The following is an 18,619-nucleotide window of genomic DNA, read 5'->3' as shown; positions in this document are numbered from 1 at the left end:
CCGCGGAGCAGGGGTTGTGGCCGGAAGCAGTAGAAGGAGAGGGAGATAGGAAGGCTGTAGATCTCCGAGCATGACACCGACCCCGGCCAGGATGATTTCTTTTCAGACGTGCACCTTACAAGTCCGTCGCGGCGGGAAATAGCCATGCTGAGCAGTGAGCTCAGCACTACACAGATGAAAGCCTTGCTTGCTGATTGTCCGGCACGGCGGGCGGGCCGCCGGACCAATCAGCAAGCAAGGCTTTCAACTGTGTGTGCTGAGCTCACTGCTCAGCATGGCTATTTCCCGCCGCGACGCCGGACTTGTAAGCTGCATTCCTGCGTGACACACTACCGGAGCCGCAGCAAAGTGGAAAAGAGCCGCATGCGGCTCTGGAGCCGCGGGTTGCCGACCCCCGACTAAAAACTCTAAAGAAATTTCTCCAGGAATTTTTTTAGAGAGGGGGAATTTTAATCTTGGAAAAGCCAAATATTCAGTTTCATAGCCCCTTTGGGGGTCTAATGGCACTCTAGATTAAAAAGCCAAGAAGGGGCTATTATTTGTTCACGGCTCAGAGCTTATCTTTGACCTTAGCCAAAAAGAGTCCATGGGGGTTTAATGATTCCAGTCTGACCTGGGTCATAGTAACATAGTAGATGATGGCAGATAAAGACCCAAATGGTCCATCCAGTCTGCCCAGCCTGATTCAATTTAAATTTTTCTTCTTAGCTATTTCTGGGCAAGAATCCAAAGCTCTACCTGGTACTGTGCTTTTCCAACTGCTGAAGTTTCCTTCACAGCTCACTCCAGTCCATCTACACCCTTCCAGCTATTGAAGCCCTCCCCAGCCCATCCTCAATCAAAAGGCCATATACACACACATACCAGCAAGTCTGCCCAGTACCGGCCTTAGTTAGTCAATATTTACTATTATTTTCTGATTCTAGATCCTGTGTGTTCATCCCAAGCTTCTTTGAACTCCGTCACCGTTTTCCTCTCCACCACCTCTCTTGGGATGCATTCCAGGCATCTACCACCCTCTCCGTAAAGTAGAATTTCCTAACATTGCCTTTGAATCTACCACCCCTCAACCTCAAATTATGTCCTCTGGTTTTACCATTTTCCTTTCTCTGGAAAAGATTTTGTTCTACGTTAATACACTTCAAGTATTTGAACGTCTGAATCATATCTCCCCTGTCCCTCCTTCTTCTAGGTATACATATTCAGGGCTTCCAGTCTCTCCTCAAACGTCTTCTGGCGCAAACCTCCTATCATTTTCGGCACCTTCCTCTGGACTGCTTCAAGTCTTCTTAAGTCCTTTGCCAGATATGGTCTCCAAAACTGAACGCAATACTCCAAGTGGGGCCTCACCAATGACCTGTACAGGGGCATCAACACCTTCTTCCTTCTATTGGCTATGTCTCTATTTATAAAGCCCAGCATCCTTCTGGCAGCAGCCACCGCCTTGTCACACTGTTTTATCACCTTTAGATCTTCAGACACTATCACCCAAGGTCCCTCTCCCCATCTGTGCATATCAGCCTCATAGGTGATGGGTTGAATGACAGAGTATTAATGCTCCCAACCAACATATTCCTGCACATGTAAGTGCCAGATCTTGCAAAAGTACATTTCTAACTTAAAAGACCAAGAAGGGATCACCCTTAACCGATGATTTAGATCTTTAATTTAATTTTAGCCAAAAGCATGTCAAGGGGACATATGGAATAGAGGAATAGCCTAATGGTTAGTGTAGTCAAGCAGTGGTGTAGCCACAGGGAGCCATAGGGGCCTGGGACCCCCAAGTTGAGCTCAAGCCCCTCTAACGCTATTGCAGCCAGTACATGTCTGATGAGGGTGCTCAAGCCCCATCAGCCAAATTGTTTCCCTACCAGAGCCCAGCCCACAACTGCCTGAGCAGTAGGAAATCGACAGGATGCTCTGGAAGCTGATGTACACTTCCACATATGCTCAGTTCACATATGAACTGAGCATGTGCAAAAATGTTGGTTGGCAAAGGCCAGATCAGCCTGCCAACTTCTGAGGCTCAGGTAGGGTAGCTGGGTTCCAAAGGCATCAATCAACTGTAATAAAGCTGGTACAGATATTTCTGGTTCCATCTAATATAATAAAATGCTAAGCGCATATGCGCACTCCTACCTGCGTGTTGCCTGATCTGTATGTCCGTGGAGGAAGGAGTGCGCATGCGCGCCTACAACTGCCCCACACTGCTGGTCTGTTCTGCTTTCTCGATTTTGCCGGACATCTCGGGGCCGGGCTGGAGGCTGCAGCAGCCACCGCTCTGCAATTCCGTGCGCCGCAAGGCCCAGCCCGCTGCCCGCCCAGGTCTCGCTCGCTGAGTGAGGGAGCCTGGCCGCAGCCCAGGTCACAGTGCCATCCCGCGGCTGCCAGCAGGAGCGCCGCAGCTCCATGCGCACAGACGCACCTAAACGCTCCTAACGCAACAGCTCCTAAACGCAACAGACGCACAGTGACATGCGCTCCCTAAGAGACACCAACACAGACCTCTCTATACAGTCAGTATGCACTGCTATGTGGGCATCACATCCACCTTTCTAAAGCCCATTCATATAGGGAAGTAGGGTGGGGGGAAATGCTGCTGCACAGGGACATGGAAGGGGAGGGAATGCTGCTGTGGCTGCTGCACAGGGAAGTGGGGGGGGGGAAGAAAGACAGACAGCAGGAGGAAGGCAGACAGAAAGAAAAGAAGAAAGACACAGGGGCAGGGAGAAACACAGAAAGACAGACAGACAAAGGGGGCCAGGGAGAGAGACAGACAGAAACAAAGACAGCGGGAGGGAGAGAGAGACAGAAATAAAGAAAGACAGACAGATATATTCTAGCACCCGTTAATGTAACGGGCTAAAATACTAGTAAGATATAATAAAATATCATCAGCATAAGCCGAGATCTTATAAATACCATTTCCGTAAGATATTCCCTTAATGCTACTTGATTGCTCAATAGCCAGAAGAAGAGTTTCCAATACTAGGTCAAATAGTAGTGGGGAGCGGGTAACCTTGTCTGACACCCCGATAGAGATAAAACTTTTGAGTAAGAGCATTATTAATACATATTTTAATATTGGGAAGGCTATATAACATATTAATCATATGTATGAAACCTGAGCCCATACCAAACCATTGCATCACTTTGTACATAAAAGGACCATTCTGTCTCTCTTTTTCATTCTTTCTTTGGAGCTTATATTTTTTCCTAGACAAAGTCCCTTAGTGTTGTGTCATTTAGCTATCTAACTGAATCCAGTTGCCACTATGGGGCAGGGGGGGGGGAGGTTGTTTTTGTTTTTTTTAATTCCTTCTAAATGTCAGGGCACAATCTTGTTTTCAGAGCTGCCAATGTCAGTGTTTCTTTTTGATTCCTGAGAAACTTTTATGATGAAAAGTTTTCCTGGGAATCCTCCTACGCACTAACTGACAGAATTTACATGGAGTTCCTTTCTACCTGGTAGAAAGACCTGTATGGACTTTGACAGTAAGTGATCTAATCATCTTAGCTAAGCAGAAAAGCACTAGATAAGACAGAACTTCCTTGTACTGTGAGAGGAAAGGCGGATACAATGAACGATACATTAGCTATTTGTCTAGTAGACATAAAAAATCAATTGTGAGAACAAAGGATAATTGTTTTCAAATGGTAAATTAGGAGCCACTGAATGACATACTTTGTTTGCAACAGTCAAAATTTAGCTGGTATGGGGAAAGATCACACAGATAGATAACAAAGGACAGCAGAGCATTCAGCCCCATGCAAAGTTACTGCTGTTTCAGAGCAGATGTTTGAATGAAATCATAGCTCTGGTTACTTTGAAAGGTGCCATCTAAATATTAATCAAGAAACTTATTTCTGGAAGAGGGTTGACTTGGGTTATATTGGTAAGGGAATAATGTATTTGATATACTCCTTTGTTGTGAGTCAAAGCAGTTTATACGAGGGGGTGCTGAAAAGTTCTCAGCCCAACCAAGAAGAGAATGATGTGGATATAGTTCAATAAATGATCTGAAACAATGTCAAACACAGCATTTTGTTTCTGTAAATTGGCACTTAATGAAATAAGATAACACTCTTATCAGCTACAGTGGCAAATAATGTCAGAATTTAGGAAGTTGGTTGGTTGGGCTGAGAACTTTTCAGCACCCCTTCATATAGAGGTACTTTCTTTACCCTCGTGAGCTCACAATCTAAGTTCTGTACCTGGCACAAGGGAGGGTTAAGTGGCTTGCCCAGGATCAGAAGGAGCTGCAGTGGGATTTGAACCCAGTTCCCCCAGCACACTGCACTAACAATTAGATCATTCCTCCATTCCATGTTTGATAGGTGGGAATGAGGTAGAGTTAACATGACTGTTACTTGTTCCTTTAGGCCCAGATTCTATAAAAGATGCCTATAGGGCTAGATTCACAAAGCAAACTGATTGTGTACCGATCGGTTTGCGAGCCCTTAGCGAGCAGATTTCTCTCCGGTCTGATTCACTAGTGTTTACCGATCCCCTCCCGATCCATGCATGCAAATGAATAAATGGCATGCAAATTTGGGAGGGCAGCGATTCACTAAACACTTTAGCTAACACCGATTGGGCTTGCCAATCAGAAAAGAAGCGACTGCTGAAGATCAGTCGCTTCTATCCTGGCCAACTCTCCTGCCCTTTTCTGCCCTTTAAAACCACGGGCTCGCAATGCTTTTTAGCAGAGCAAGCCCGTGGTTTTAAATCTGCCGTCACCGCCATCGGGCCCGACACTGCCCACCCTGTCCCCGCAAATATGGCAGGAGGGATGCCAACTCCCTCCTGCCATCGCGAAACCGCCATCGGCCCGGCCCGGCACAGCCCAACCCTCCCTGTACGTTGCTCAGGCTCTTTAAAATTTTGGCAGGAGGGTTCCCACTCCCTCCTGCCATATCTACAACTACTAACCCCCCTCCCAACAAGTACCCCTAACCCCCCTCCCTCCCCGAACCCCCCAAAAATTTGCTCCACAGCTGCATTGAAAAAAATTATGGCACCAATCTAGGCACCTGACTTAATTATGTAAAAAGCTTAATTGGCACCAATAACAAGCAATTAGCACTTCTTAATTGGCTTAAATTAAAATTTAATTGGATGGAGGCACTTAACTCAGTAGGCACCTATCACTTTCAGGCAGGCATCTAGTCCAAGCTGTCAATCAGAAAGTAGGCGTGTTTAGGGGCGCATTATGGGCGTTTGGCATGTAGGCCCCTGTTTTGGACTTGGGCACCAGTATTTAGGCCAAGAAAACCCTGACATAAATAGGATATGCCTAAGGTTAGGATGCCTACCAGCACCAGTCCACTTTAGGCGCACTTAACTTAAAAATTGACATGCGGTAAGCGCCATGTTCCTCGGCACCTATGTTTTAGGCACTAGTTGTAGAATTGGGGCCTTGGTGTGTATTGGAATATGCTCACACTGTGCATATTGCAGATTTTGCATACAACTTAATACGTAAAATACCTTTTCTGCACCACTCCTACCTTTGGTCTTATTTTTACTACTTCTCTGCGGTCTGAAACCCTGGACTAGGAAAAGACAAAAGATTACAAGCTGCACCCCTGAAACAAGTATTGCACACCAGCACTCAGTGTAGTTGATTGGCCCTTTCTCTCTCTATGATGGCGCTATGTGCACTTGCTTGTGTGGGAGAAAGAATCTATCATTTTCTTTCACAGGCTATGCTCTAGGGAAGCATCTTCAAGAGTCTCAGCAGAACAATTTTTAATTGGTCCAAAATATTAGTACATACAAAATATAATTTTGAAATACAGTATCTAAGAATGTGTTGTTCGTTTGTTGTTGTTGTTTTAATCTATACAGGTTAGAGTTTTGCTTTGTATAGAGGCAGCATTTTTGTGTGTAAGAATGCCCAGAAAAGTTGAATCTACTCCATACCCATACACAGGAGGGAGACTCCAACTTCAGGCTAAGCACAGTCAGAACACCCAGGCTTCTATAAAAATGACTGGCTTTTGGCATGGCACTGATGTGCAGTCAGATTAGAGTGCAGACTCCACCACACTTCACCTTTCCCAAAGCACCATTCTGTAACCAGGGCTCGATTCCATGAAGCAAGCCTGAGAAGAAGATTAGTTAAGTGGAGACCCAATCAACCAATTTCAGCAAATTCCAGGACAAGCCCCATCACACATATGGTTACAGTATCTTTTATTAGAGAGATTATATCCACTGTCCAAATCTCACCAGTTAAGCAACTTGTTAAAGAATAGTGGATATTTTAAGTGGAGCAGAAAACTCCTATCATATAGCTTCCAAAAGGCTTAGAACCCTAAAGCTGTCATAACATCACCTATGAGTTAGATTAACACTGGTTATTACATGTTGGAGTGTGTGCCAGGACTAGTATTAGATGCAAGGCCCCAGGGCAGAAACTGAGAAAAGGGCCTCCTTCAGTCTCAGGGAAGCTTGGGAGCCTCCTCGTTGTCACATCTAACATCAGCCTCGGTGCGTGCTTTCTGTGGGACTTCAAGCGGAAAGATAAAACACACAAATCCAAAATGATTGAGTCTCTGCCATTGTTCTTAGAACAGTACTTCCAAAAATCAATTCAAATGTTTATAAAGAAGCTGTGCATTAATTAATCACAACAAAAAATAATAATAATTGGCAGAACCCTTCAAATCCGCTCAAAGGACCAACGCTGGGAGCTGACAAATTTTAAATGAAAAGACAAGTCAGTTCAGGCTAAAAAATTGAATTATGAAAAAAATTTATACTAATTTAAGCCCCAGGCAGGAAACTTATAGGTGACCAGCACCAGGATATGAAACCTAAATAAGTCCTGCCCTGTACATCATGTAATACTCCAATCAAATATCAATAGAAAAATCAATAAACAGCGAAGTACTAAGAGGGGAAAGAAGGGACAAAAAAGCATTTCAAAAAACCCATCCCCTTATAATGAATTCAAAACTATTCAAAAAATGTTTTTCTCTTTCAAAGTTTATGATAATCAAAAAATCATTCAAGAGCTTATCTGAATCACAGCAGGTATGTTGTCATAGCTTGTCACAGCTCAACAGAGCTCCATTTCAAATCTTTCCTCAGGAGCCAAGACGGATGATTCAAGTCCCAACTGGAGATAATATAAGATAAGTCTTTTCAGACCGGATTAAAATGAACCCCTGGACAAAAACAATAACTCATGCTGCAAACAAAATTCTATCAGCCAGTAGAAGAATGAGAAGCAGGAGTGCTTTTTGAGTTTAAGCCCTTCTTATCAGCAGAGTTTGAAGCAATCCATTACTCAGTCTCTTGTGTTTGAAGTACCTCACAGTCTTACATTTTTGTCCATTTTTGCATGTATCGAACTCATCTGTACTTGCTGGGAGGACGATAGCTGGATGTTTGGTGTTCCTTCCGATCAAACTCATCATGGCCTTCCCTGCAGGCAGTACAAACAGAAACTCTGCTTAAGACGGAGGGGTTGATTTTCTAAGCCAGTACAATGCAGCAAAGTTCAGGTAAGTGCTGCCAGTGGCATAGCAAAGGTAGGAGGTGCCCCCCCACGCCCTCCTCTCCACCCCCTACTCCTTCCGCACCACTCACGCCACCCTTGCATCCTCCCTTCCCACCCCCATACCTCTTTAAATCTTCACCAGCGTGAGCAGCTTCTCTAACTTGCTGCTCGTGCCAGCATTGGCTATCCCTCTAATGTTACTTCCTGGCCTCGTGACCCGGAAATGATTTCAGAGGGAGCCAGGCCAGAGTAGTTGCTCGTACTGGTGAAGATTTAAAGAGGTACGGGGGACAGGGAAGGGGGTATGAGCGTGGTTTGGGGAGCAGAGAGGTGCTGGCAACCTCACCAAGACAATACCCAGGGTGGTCTATCCTTCCCTCTTACTACACCACTGAAGTTATGTTCTATAAATTGGGTACCCAACATTGAAAGTTAAGCGTAAACTTAGAAACATAGAAACCATGATGGCAGATAAAGGCCAAATGGCCCATCCAGTCTGCCCATCCGCAGTAACCATTATCTCTTCCTCTAAGAGATCCCACGTACCTATCCCAGATTTTCTTGAATTTAGACAGTCTCTGTCTCCACCACCTCTTCCGAGAGACTGTTCCATGCATCTACCACCCTTTCTGTAAAGTTGGGCACCCACTTTTATAGAATTAGGAGGAGGGGAGTAATTACTGGAATACTGTGTGCAATTCTGGAGGCCACTAGATGTGCTTCGAGCTGAATCGGTCCAGCGGATGGCCACTAGAATGGTCGCCGGACTCAAGGGTCTCTCATACGAAGAAAGACTGGGCAAACTGCAGCTCTATACCCTGGAGGAGCGCAGAGAAAGGGGTGACATGATTGAGACATTTAAATACGTCACTGGTCGTGTTGAGGTGGAAAACGATATATCTTTCCCAAGGGACCCTCGGTCACAAGGGGGCACCCGCTCAAACTCAGAGGGGGGAAATTTAGTGGTGACACCAGGAAGTATTTCTTCACGGAAAGGGTGGTAGATCACTGGAACAAACTTCCGGTGCAGGTGATCAAGGCCACCAGCTTGCTCGATTTTAAGAATAAATGGGACATCCACGTGGGATCCCTACGAGGGTCAAGTTAAGGGACTAGGTCACTAGCACTCAGACTCAATGGGGTGGGTCAATAGAGGGGCAGACTTGAGGGGCTGTGGCCCTTTTCTGCCGTCATCTTCTATGTTTCTAAGATGATGCACACTGTGAATTCTATATCGGCAATTACCAATGTAAATGCCATTACAGAATACTAATGTAAATGTTATATTATGCACCTAACTATAGGTGCAAGCACTTGAATTCAATGGTTTAATGGTTAGTATTCTATAATCTGTGCGTAGAAGTGTCAAGTACGCCCCGATTTTAGATCATCATCAGTCGGAATTACTCATTTCATTGGATCTTTCATCAGCTTTTGATACCATAGATCACAAACCTTCTCACGTGATTAGAAAATATTGGTATCTCAGATCTAGTTCTTGACTGGTTTTCCTCTTTCTTTTCTGATCGGATCTCCAAGGTTGTCTTTAACGCATCATCTTCTGACCCCATAACTACTGCATATGGTATCCCGCAAGGCTCAATTCTATCTCCCTTACTCTTCAATATCTTTTTAGCCCCTCTCCTAACTTTAGGCCAATCTATTGGATTGACAACATTCGCTTATGTGGATGATGTTCAACTAGTTCACCCAATAGACCTAAATAACCCTAATGAAATTATTCTCATTAATCAAAAATTAGAAAAGATTAACTCCTGGCTTGACGTACACAAGCTTTCTTTGAATGTAAATAAATCAAAACTAATGTTTTTTTCCAGTTAAAAATGGCCTTTCTCTTCAATCCCCGCTAATACTTAAAAATCTACCTATCAAAGTGGTATCCTCTCTTAAATTGCTGGGAGTTACATTTGATAGTAAACTTTCTTATCACTTACATATTAGTTCAATTGTTCAACGTTGTTTCCATCGATTACGTGTGATTAAAGCTTTAGCAAAATTGTTAGAGCCCTCTTCTCTGAACATTTTAATCCATTCACTTGTCATTTCATGCTTAGACTACTGTAACGCCCTCCTCAAAGGCATTACAAAAAAGGAAATAAGAAGACTTCAAATAGTACAAAACACAGAAGTAAAAATCATATTCAATGCAAAAAAGTATCTTCATGTCACTCACCTCTTACAGAAAGCTCATTGGCTTCCAATAGAACATAGGATTACTTACAAAATCCTTTTACTTACTTTTAAAACCAGAGCAAATAATCAAACTGAATTTATTAACAACCTACTTATTCCATATAATCAATCTAGGACTTTAAGATCCACAGCTCACAACCTTCTAACTATTCCCTCGTTGAAGTATATCAGTACAATGAGGGCTACAATTTTTTCCGTTAGTGCCCCCTTGCTTTGGAATAGTATTCCAAATCACTTACGTGAAATAACAAGTCTTGCCAATTTTAAGGCGAAGTTAAAAACATTTTTATTCCTTGATGTCTTTGTTACTTAAACTGCCCTATTAAGGACAAACCAGATTGGAAAGGTTTTTAACTCCAGTTTCCCTTCCTTTTGTTCTTTTCCTTAAATGTTCTTTCTCTTTCAATCAATTGTAGTTCCACCCTTCTTCCCCTTCATTCCCATTTGTCAATGTTTTTAAAAATTTGTCTTTTTCCCCAATTTGTCTTTGACTACACTCTGACCCTATTTGGTACACTGTTTTGGTATTTTTGTACACTGCCTTGAAGGATTGATTAGGCGGTATAAGAAATTTTAAATAAACTTGAAACTTGATGTCTCTTCCTTGTCCACCCCTACCCCCCCCTCGCCTTAGCATTTGCATGCTATGGGTTTTGTGAACTCGGGGCCAGATTCAGTAATTTGCATTCACAAATCGGTGCTAGAAAAAAATTGACATTCACTGCTATTCTATAAAGGATACTCTCAGCTCAGCACCCCCCATAGAACAGCGCAGATTCCCACATACAAGAACTTACACCTGCTGAAACCAGGTATAAATCCTGACATGCAAGTAGGATAGGCATCCTCAGTATTCTGTAAAGAAAACAACATAGAAACATGACGGCAGATAAAAGCCAAATGGCCCATTTAGTCTACCCATTCACAGTAAACTATCTCTTTTTCTCTCCAAGAGATCCCATGTGCCTATCCAGGCCCTCTTGAATTCAGACACAGTCTGCAAATGGTACCAAGGTATTAAACAAGATAAATGAAGAAGAAAAATAACAAAAATTATGGAACAGGAGGTCAGATGTACCAGCATGTAGTTTAATAAGTATTCAAATAACAGATAAGCAATCCTAAAAAGATATATATGGTCACAAATAACCTCACAGAATAAAATACAAGCCAAATGATGTATAAAATTTCAAGTGACCCAACATGGGCCATATTTCAGCAAAACTAAAAATACCTTTCTCAGAGATCCTAATGAAAACCTCTTGCAGCCTTTTAATTGCTTGGATTTCTTTTGGGGTTTTTAAATTACAGTGGAACCTTGGTTTACGAGCATAATTCGTTCCAGAAGCATGCTCGTAAACCAAATTGCTCGTATATCAAAGCGAGTTTCCTCATAGGGAAACCTCCTCCTTCACCCCCCCCCCCCCCCCGAGGCTACGGCGCTGCTCCTTCACCCCCTCTCCCCCCGCTCAAACCAGCATCGCACCCTCCCCGGCGAACACCCCCTCGTGAGAACCGCATCGCACCCCCGTGCTGGAAGTGGCGTCTGCCCTCCCTCCCAAACAAGCTCCTTACCCCATCTGCTGCTTGCCGGTGCGAGTGACAGAAAATCCTGCCTGGGCTGGGCCTTGAGCAAAAATAAACAAAATCCAAAAATAAAAAATAATTATTTGTGGTCTGGGGAGGTGGGGGGACTTGAACCTTATCCTCAGAAACTGAAAAACGACTTTTAAATCGTTTTACAAGCCATCCCCGAAGTTCCCATAGGACATAATTGAGGTACTCACAGTCTCTGTAGTGCCATGCCTGTCAGTGATTTTAACAGCAGCTGAATGGAGGGAAAGGATTTTCCGCCTCAGAAACTTCTTAATGACCAGAGTGGAAGATCTTTGGACTGCCAGCCGGACACCGACTATTATATGCCCCACAGATCCTCGTCCACATGGTCGGGGGTGGGAAAGGCAGCCTGCTTGAAACCTGGACAAGGTCACTGGCCAGAAGACTCCCAGGGAAAAGGACCCCAAATCTATAAATGGTGGCACAAAGCATACTGGCTCCACAGATCCACCAGAGCTTCTCTGTCAAGCTGCAGTCCAGCACCCTGGGACTGTGTCCTTTCCTCTGATAGGGAACCACCGGAAGGGGTCGCACAGCATTGAAGCCATCAAGAAACGAACTTTAAGCGAAAAATAAGAAAAAGAAGCAGAGCAACTGCAAAAGACTTCTTCCCACAGGAGTTCTACACGCAACCTTTTTCTTTCAATAATTAGACCTGTAAAGTTACCTCGGGTGACTCTCTGCCTAAGAGAGAGTGATTCGGACTCTAAAACAGCTCTGAATTCCATCACTTCAAGGAACTTGTCTGCCAATGAGTTATAGCCTTCCCAGGGGCTGACAAACACGTGTGCCTGTAACAAAGGATTTCTTACATCTCCTGAAGCTAACAATAAGGTTTTCCATTTCACCTAATTTTCGCCAGAGGCTAATCAAAGGGTGAGAATACGGAATTTACTCTCTTATCAGCTGGGTTAGATAAGTATCCAATTGTGATATAGGACAAGGTTTGTGAAGCTACCTGTGTGATACTGTAATCATTTGCTTATAATCAGGGATTATTATTATTATAAGGAATTGTTTAGCGTGTGTAACAATTAGTTTACTTAGTTATCTAACAAGTGTATTGTGATAATTATGTACTGAGTTTCATTTATGTAGTCAGATATTTTGTGAACAATATTTAGATATTGCAGCTGGCTTGTGGATTATATTTTTCTATTTTCATAATAAAAGTATTTCTCATTAGCCTGGGTCTTGTGTCATGTAAACAGGCAATAAAGCTGAACCTGGATCAGCGTTTATGGTTTTCCCTAGACAAAACTAACAGACACGTAACTTGTTTATGTAACTGATTAGTAAACCATAACTCTTGCTACAACGCACTGCTTGCAGAAAGTGAAACTGGATTTGTTTACCAGCTCTCAGGCTAAGGGGGGTGGAGCATGTGCTCAGAAAAGTTGTAGATTTCTGCAATACCCGGACTGCAGGTGAGAACTGAACACCTAGCGTTTGGAATCTGGAAGGGACTTAACAGAACTACCTTTGATAATCTTTTATGTTAGTCCCTATAGGATTCCATACGACTTGCCCTCTCTGTATGTACTCAGTTGTTGAATAGTCTGCATCTTTCTGCCTCAATTGTTCACCTTGCAGGCTTGAAATCTTTCCAGTCAGTTGATGGATCCTGTGAGCAGTGTTCCCCTTCTGTGAGTATGCTTTACTGAAGGCAGTCTCATGTGGATGCTCATTGCACACACAGGTTAGTTCTACATTGTTCCTCAATGTTTGGCTGGATTATCTTTGTGCATGTTTACTTGTTTCATGTTTTGCAGAGCAGACCAGTTCAGAATCTCTCTGTGTTGCTGGGGATCTTCCTCCATACCTCCCTTATCCTGGATTTGTTCAGGTATGTTGCTTGGCTTTGGGACTTAACTGGATATGTTTCTAGCTCTCAATCTAAGGGGGAGGAGCATGTGCTCAGAAAAGTGTTGGATTTCTGCAACTCCTGGATCGGGTTGGGACTGAACACCTAGCATATGGAATCCTACAGGGACTAACAGAAAAAAGATTATCAAATGTAGAAACCTAATCATCCATTGTTTTTCTTCTTCCCCAGTATTCTGGAACACTGCACCAAAATTTTTAGAATGCCTCTGACTTACTTGTGCCCCTCTCATGGTCACGTCCCCATTTGGGTTGTGTGCTATGGAATTCAGGCGCCCAGTGTTATAGACTAGCGTGCAGGCATATGCACATGCAATTCCTAATTGGTTGCCAAGTAACATCAATTGATTGTTGGCATCCAATTATTGCTTGTTAATGGCTCACAAACCAATTAGTTGCATGCAACCCAGGATCACTCCCAAATCTGAGTGATCTTTATAGAACCAGGGGTCAATTTGTAGAATACCAATTAAGGGCAGTTATGTGCATAACTACTAATTAGTGCCAAATACCACTGCATATGTCTAGTAGTGCTATAGAAATGATTAGTATTAGTAATTAGCACCAATTAACACCAATTATAGATTGTTAGTGTCAATTAGGAGCTAATTTATCAATTAAGTTACACATGTAACTGGCACTTTTCTATAACTTGTATAATTCTGTGCACAAAACTTCAAATTGTGCATGCAAGCTCCTAGAATTAGGATAGGTTTGTAAAATGGCCCCAACTTGTGTAGAATTGCCAATACTTCTATTTGAAAGCTGGCAAGTTGATGCTGCTCTTTGTTCACCTGTATGTTTGCAAAATGGTTGCTCCTACTGTATGTGCTGACAAATACATGTGCACTCTTTCACTTCTTTATATATATTTTACAAAAGACTCAGCTTTTGGCAGAGTAAACTTTTTTGTAAAATAAAGATAGAATTCAGTATGTCCCAACATGGACCTCTCAATAATGATCTCAATGGCCTATCTAGCATGTGTGTCTTATTCCCTAAAACTTGCTCCCAATCTAGTGTTTTTCTTTCCCTGCTAAGTACTTATTGGAAATAATTCAAAGAGAATATGAGCTCTTTTCCTGACTCTATCTCTGCCTTTCTCTTTATCATCATTACCTACCTAAAGCATCGCGGGCAGTACAAGTCATCATCACAATCATGGCAGCGAATAGCAGCATTTTCATTACAGATACAGCACCATGGTAACTCCTCTTCATCACTGTGCGATGCCTCAGTAATCTGGACCGGCCTCCTTGCTACAACTGCTGGCTGGGTCCTGCTGCAGAAAGGAGGAAGAGAAAGATGATAAACTGACAGAGGAGGAGATTTTGCAAAGGAATGAAGCTGAACTTCCTGTTTAACATCTACCCTCAAGTTCCCTAACAATGAAGAACAAAATGGAGATGGATATCCCAAAGGAGTTTGATATATAATTTTATTAATGCTTGCAAATCAGATCTATATCAGTTACAGCTAATATTCAAAACTTCATTTTCAGTTAAGGCCAGAAAACCCTAATGCAATAATCCCAATGGGGATTTGGATTTTTATTTATAGGCAGAAATCCCCAAAAGTTGTCTTTCAAACCTCATGGCAGTCTGATTATATCATCCAGCTGCAGTTGTCACAACTGGATGACATCTAAGGAGCAAGACCTGTCTTTTCTTTCTCCCCACTGGCAAACTTGAACTATTAAAACCCACTCGGAAGAGGAAGGCACTGACAACCTAATGTTTCCATGTGGGAAGCAGATAGGGTTAGCAGCCAGAAGGAAGATGCTATCTGCTGTCTGCACAATCAAAATAAAGAAGATGAGGGCAACAGACAGAGACACATATTGCATGGTTGGGGGGGGAGAGGGTCATTTTGAAAGAGAGAGCTTGCACTGAAGAGAGGAGAGGATTGAAAGAAATATCTGATGGAGTGATGGAGTTGTTAAGATTTAGAGAGGAAATTTAAAAAGACTACTGTAAATGGAAAGAATGATTGCTGTGGAGCACTGAGAAAAAGACTAATGGCTAAGGATGATGAAGGAAATGGAGAGGGAGGGGAAGACTGTGCCTCTGTGTGATTGCTTGGGATGAAGAGGGGGTTGAGAGAAAGAATATACCCATTTGAAATTTTTAAATGTATACAAGTGGAATTCATCTAAAACATGCCTACAGTTTAATTTTGTGTGATGGACATGAAGACATTGATATACACAGATATTAGTACTTTCCCAAAACATCTAATTAGCTTGAAACTAAACCTCTTAATCTACTATTTTTAAACTTCTACAAAAAGAAGTGCCACTCCTATCACATAAAAACTGAACTAAGAAAAAGAACATTACTGTGAGACTGGATATTAGAGGCTGGTTGTGAAAGGGAGGTGATCTAAATATCAATTACCTTAACCTTTACTTGTCTGGATTTGTTCTGCTCCAAGGGTGCTGCTGAGCTGGTCTCATCCACTGGGATATTTAAAACACTTGCTTTATCCAGGGCTGCTTCTGCAGAGAGCTGGTCATGAATTAAATTGGATTAACAAAATTGTTTTTATCAATCTAATTTCTCACAAATTTAATTTTCCAGGTAAAACAAGTGAGGAAAGCACATAGAACAGGACTCATGGTGTGCTTCTCAACCTTTTGGCATGTGCGTGTGTTTATCTATACGTGTGTTGCATTTTATGTGTCTGATCAGGAATGGAGATGAAAAGAAAGGGCAGAAAAGTGCAAATCCTTAATCTCTATATTATAGGTGATCGGTGTGTGTATGCTACAGCTGTTCAAACTGCTTCTCCCATTGAAATGTATGGGGAAATTTTCCAGGGTTTCAGTTCTCTTTGGCCCCTACCACATACAGAAATTTCACTTGTACAACACAAGAATTTTCCCCCATGTTCCACCCTACTGTCTTCCTGTTGGCTGGATCCTACTCATACTGTCTGCTGCAAGTTACGCCGGAGGGCAAGCAGTTCACTCAGCCACTCACAGGGCAGACCTGCCAAGTCTCCTGCATTCGCGTGTCATCTCTCGCACTCCCGCAGGAGAGCAAGGATCTACCACTAAGCAGGGCACCTTCTGCTTTCCTGCTCCTAATCTACATACTCCTGCCAAGTGCCCAAGTGTCCAATGGCACTCTCTTCTCTCCTCCCCTGTAATGATCCAGCATCTTCTACCCTCTGCGGACTTCCCAAAGCAGCAGAGGCAGTGTTGTAAGCAGGCTTCTTGTGGCCGGCCTCTCCAGGGCCTTTCCTCTGTCACTTTTTTCTGTGATGTCACTTCCTGTAATCAGGCACTGTCTGGGGTGTGTGTGATGGAGTGTCAGTAAGGGTGTATGACTGGACAGAGTGGGGGTGGAGCTAGGGGCATGGCTTAAATCTCCCTCTCAAAGATTGGGCCTCCATGACAGCTCTGAGAGGGGGAGGATGAGGAAACTGCAGATAGAGGTTTAAAGCTTAAAAATGTCCATACACATTACCTATCCTCATATATTATAGATAAGAATACAAAAGTCTATTGAATCTGAGAAAAATCCAAACAGTTAGCAAGTCTACCTACCTGCATCCTAACCACCCCAAATCACGTGTATAGTTTTGCCAATGCTTTCATCTACCAAACAGAGTGGAAGACTAGTGCAGTGGCGTTAGAATCAATTTTGATTCCCACTGCAGCTCTTTGTGACTATAGGCAAGTCTTAAAACTTCCATTGCCTCCAGGCACAAAATAGATTGTAACCTTAGAAAGATGGTATAACCCAAGACAAAAACCTTCTGAAAACTGCCCTGTAAGAATGGAATAAGCTCCTATGGGCAGTGACCTACCACACTTGAATAATTATCACCATTTTACTGTGCTATATATGTCCAGTAGCCCTACAAAAGTGGTGTGTATTATCACAGTTATAGAACTAATACAATTCACAAAGGCAATCTACCAGCTACAGTTAGTTAATTCTAATAACACATCCAAAAATGATAGCTGATCTTCAGACCAGCCCACTGATCAATGCTGTTCTATATAATAGAAGGAAAAGACTTCATAAGCTGTATTTGCTTACATATACAAAATAGTTTCAAAGAACAAAATATAGAGCTTCACATCATTAGTCAGAAAAACCTCCCAATAGTAATATGCCACCCAGGTGAGTCCCAGAATTGAACATCCAGTGCTGCTGAATACAAATGTCTGTGCATGTTCTCAAAAAACATAAAAGGAGTTTTGATGTAATACCACTCCCACAATCTCTTCTCTTGCTTAAATAGTCTTATGACAGTAGCAAAACTGAGCAACCCAAGAAAAAGAGTAAGAACATAACATAAGAACAGCCTTACTGGGTTAGACCAATGGTCCATCTATCCCAGTAGCCCATCCTCACTGTGGTCAATCTAGGTCACTAGTACCTAGCAAAAAACCAAAAAGTAGTCCACCCTTCTGTACCAGTGCATGAAGAGCTGCAACTGAGTTTCTCTTTCACTTTACTTATCTTTCCTGCTGTTGCTCCTTCACTGGTGCCCATGCCCCTCTAACCCAGTGGTATTTATTTTCTAGTCCCCAAAGGCTGAAAATGAGTCTGGCTTTCAGGATATCCCCAACAAATATAAACAAGGTAAATTTGAAAGCATTAGATAGGATGTGCATACAAATCTCTTACAATAAAAAAACATCTAACCTGCTTCAACTTGTAATTCAGAGAGTGCAACCATTCAACATTCAAACATGCCACCTTTGAATTGTGAATCTTCAGACCTCAGCTGGTGCCGCTGTATAAATCAAAGTTCTATACGCAGACTAATGCACCTAACTCTCTGCTATAAGTAAGCTGGTGCAGGAGCAATGGTGACAGCGAGCTAAGGGGTGTTCCTTGACAAAGCTATGGTGAAACATAGACTCTATGTCGAAGCAAAATCCCTGAGCTGTTCATCTAAGTTAAAGACAGATGAGTATCAAAATAGATAAATGTTTAAATTTAAAATTAATTTAATAGATAAGATAAATTGATTGATACAAATTTAAAATTAATATAAATGACTGATGACAAGTTGGGGGAATTAGTTTGCATATAGAAATTTGATTTATACAGCGGCACCGACTGAGGTTTGAAGATTCACAATTCAGAGTTGGCATGTTTGAATATATGCACATTCATTAGTAGTATCCTAAAATGCTTACCTTCTTGTGAATAGTAGTGAATACCACTGTCTTAACAAATAACTATTCTTCTTTCTGAGGACTTCAGCTACACCATAAATATCTGTACACATTAAAGAGGGCTGTAAAGAGGTGATTTAAACTAGAACTGGAAGTTGCAAAATACGAAAGGGGTGCTGAAAAGTTCTCAGCCCAACCAGCTTCCTAAATTCTGAGCATTATTTTGCCACTGTAGCTGAAAAGTGTGTTATTT

The 18,619-nt window shown here is 42.5% G+C and overlaps 1 long non-coding RNA gene across 1 annotated transcript; it reads right to left on the bottom strand.

The window, feature by feature from the left end:
• Window positions 1-6,182: 6,182 nt before the first annotated feature.
• LOC117347390 lies at window positions 6,183-14,529 on the bottom strand. The gene is made up of 2 exons (XR_004536781.1): window positions 14,350-14,529; window positions 6,183-7,436 (listed from the first exon to the last, which is right to left on the bottom strand). It is a non-coding gene; the product is annotated as an uncharacterized LOC117347390 (long non-coding RNA).
• Window positions 14,530-18,619: the final 4,090 nt, after the last annotated feature.

This window comes from Geotrypetes seraphini, chromosome 1 (genome assembly GCF_902459505.1).
Source record: "Geotrypetes seraphini chromosome 1, aGeoSer1.1, whole genome shotgun sequence".
NCBI classification, from domain to species: Eukaryota; Metazoa; Chordata; class Amphibia; order Gymnophiona; family Dermophiidae; genus Geotrypetes; species Geotrypetes seraphini.
This window is presented reverse-complemented; position numbering and strand designations above follow the sequence as displayed.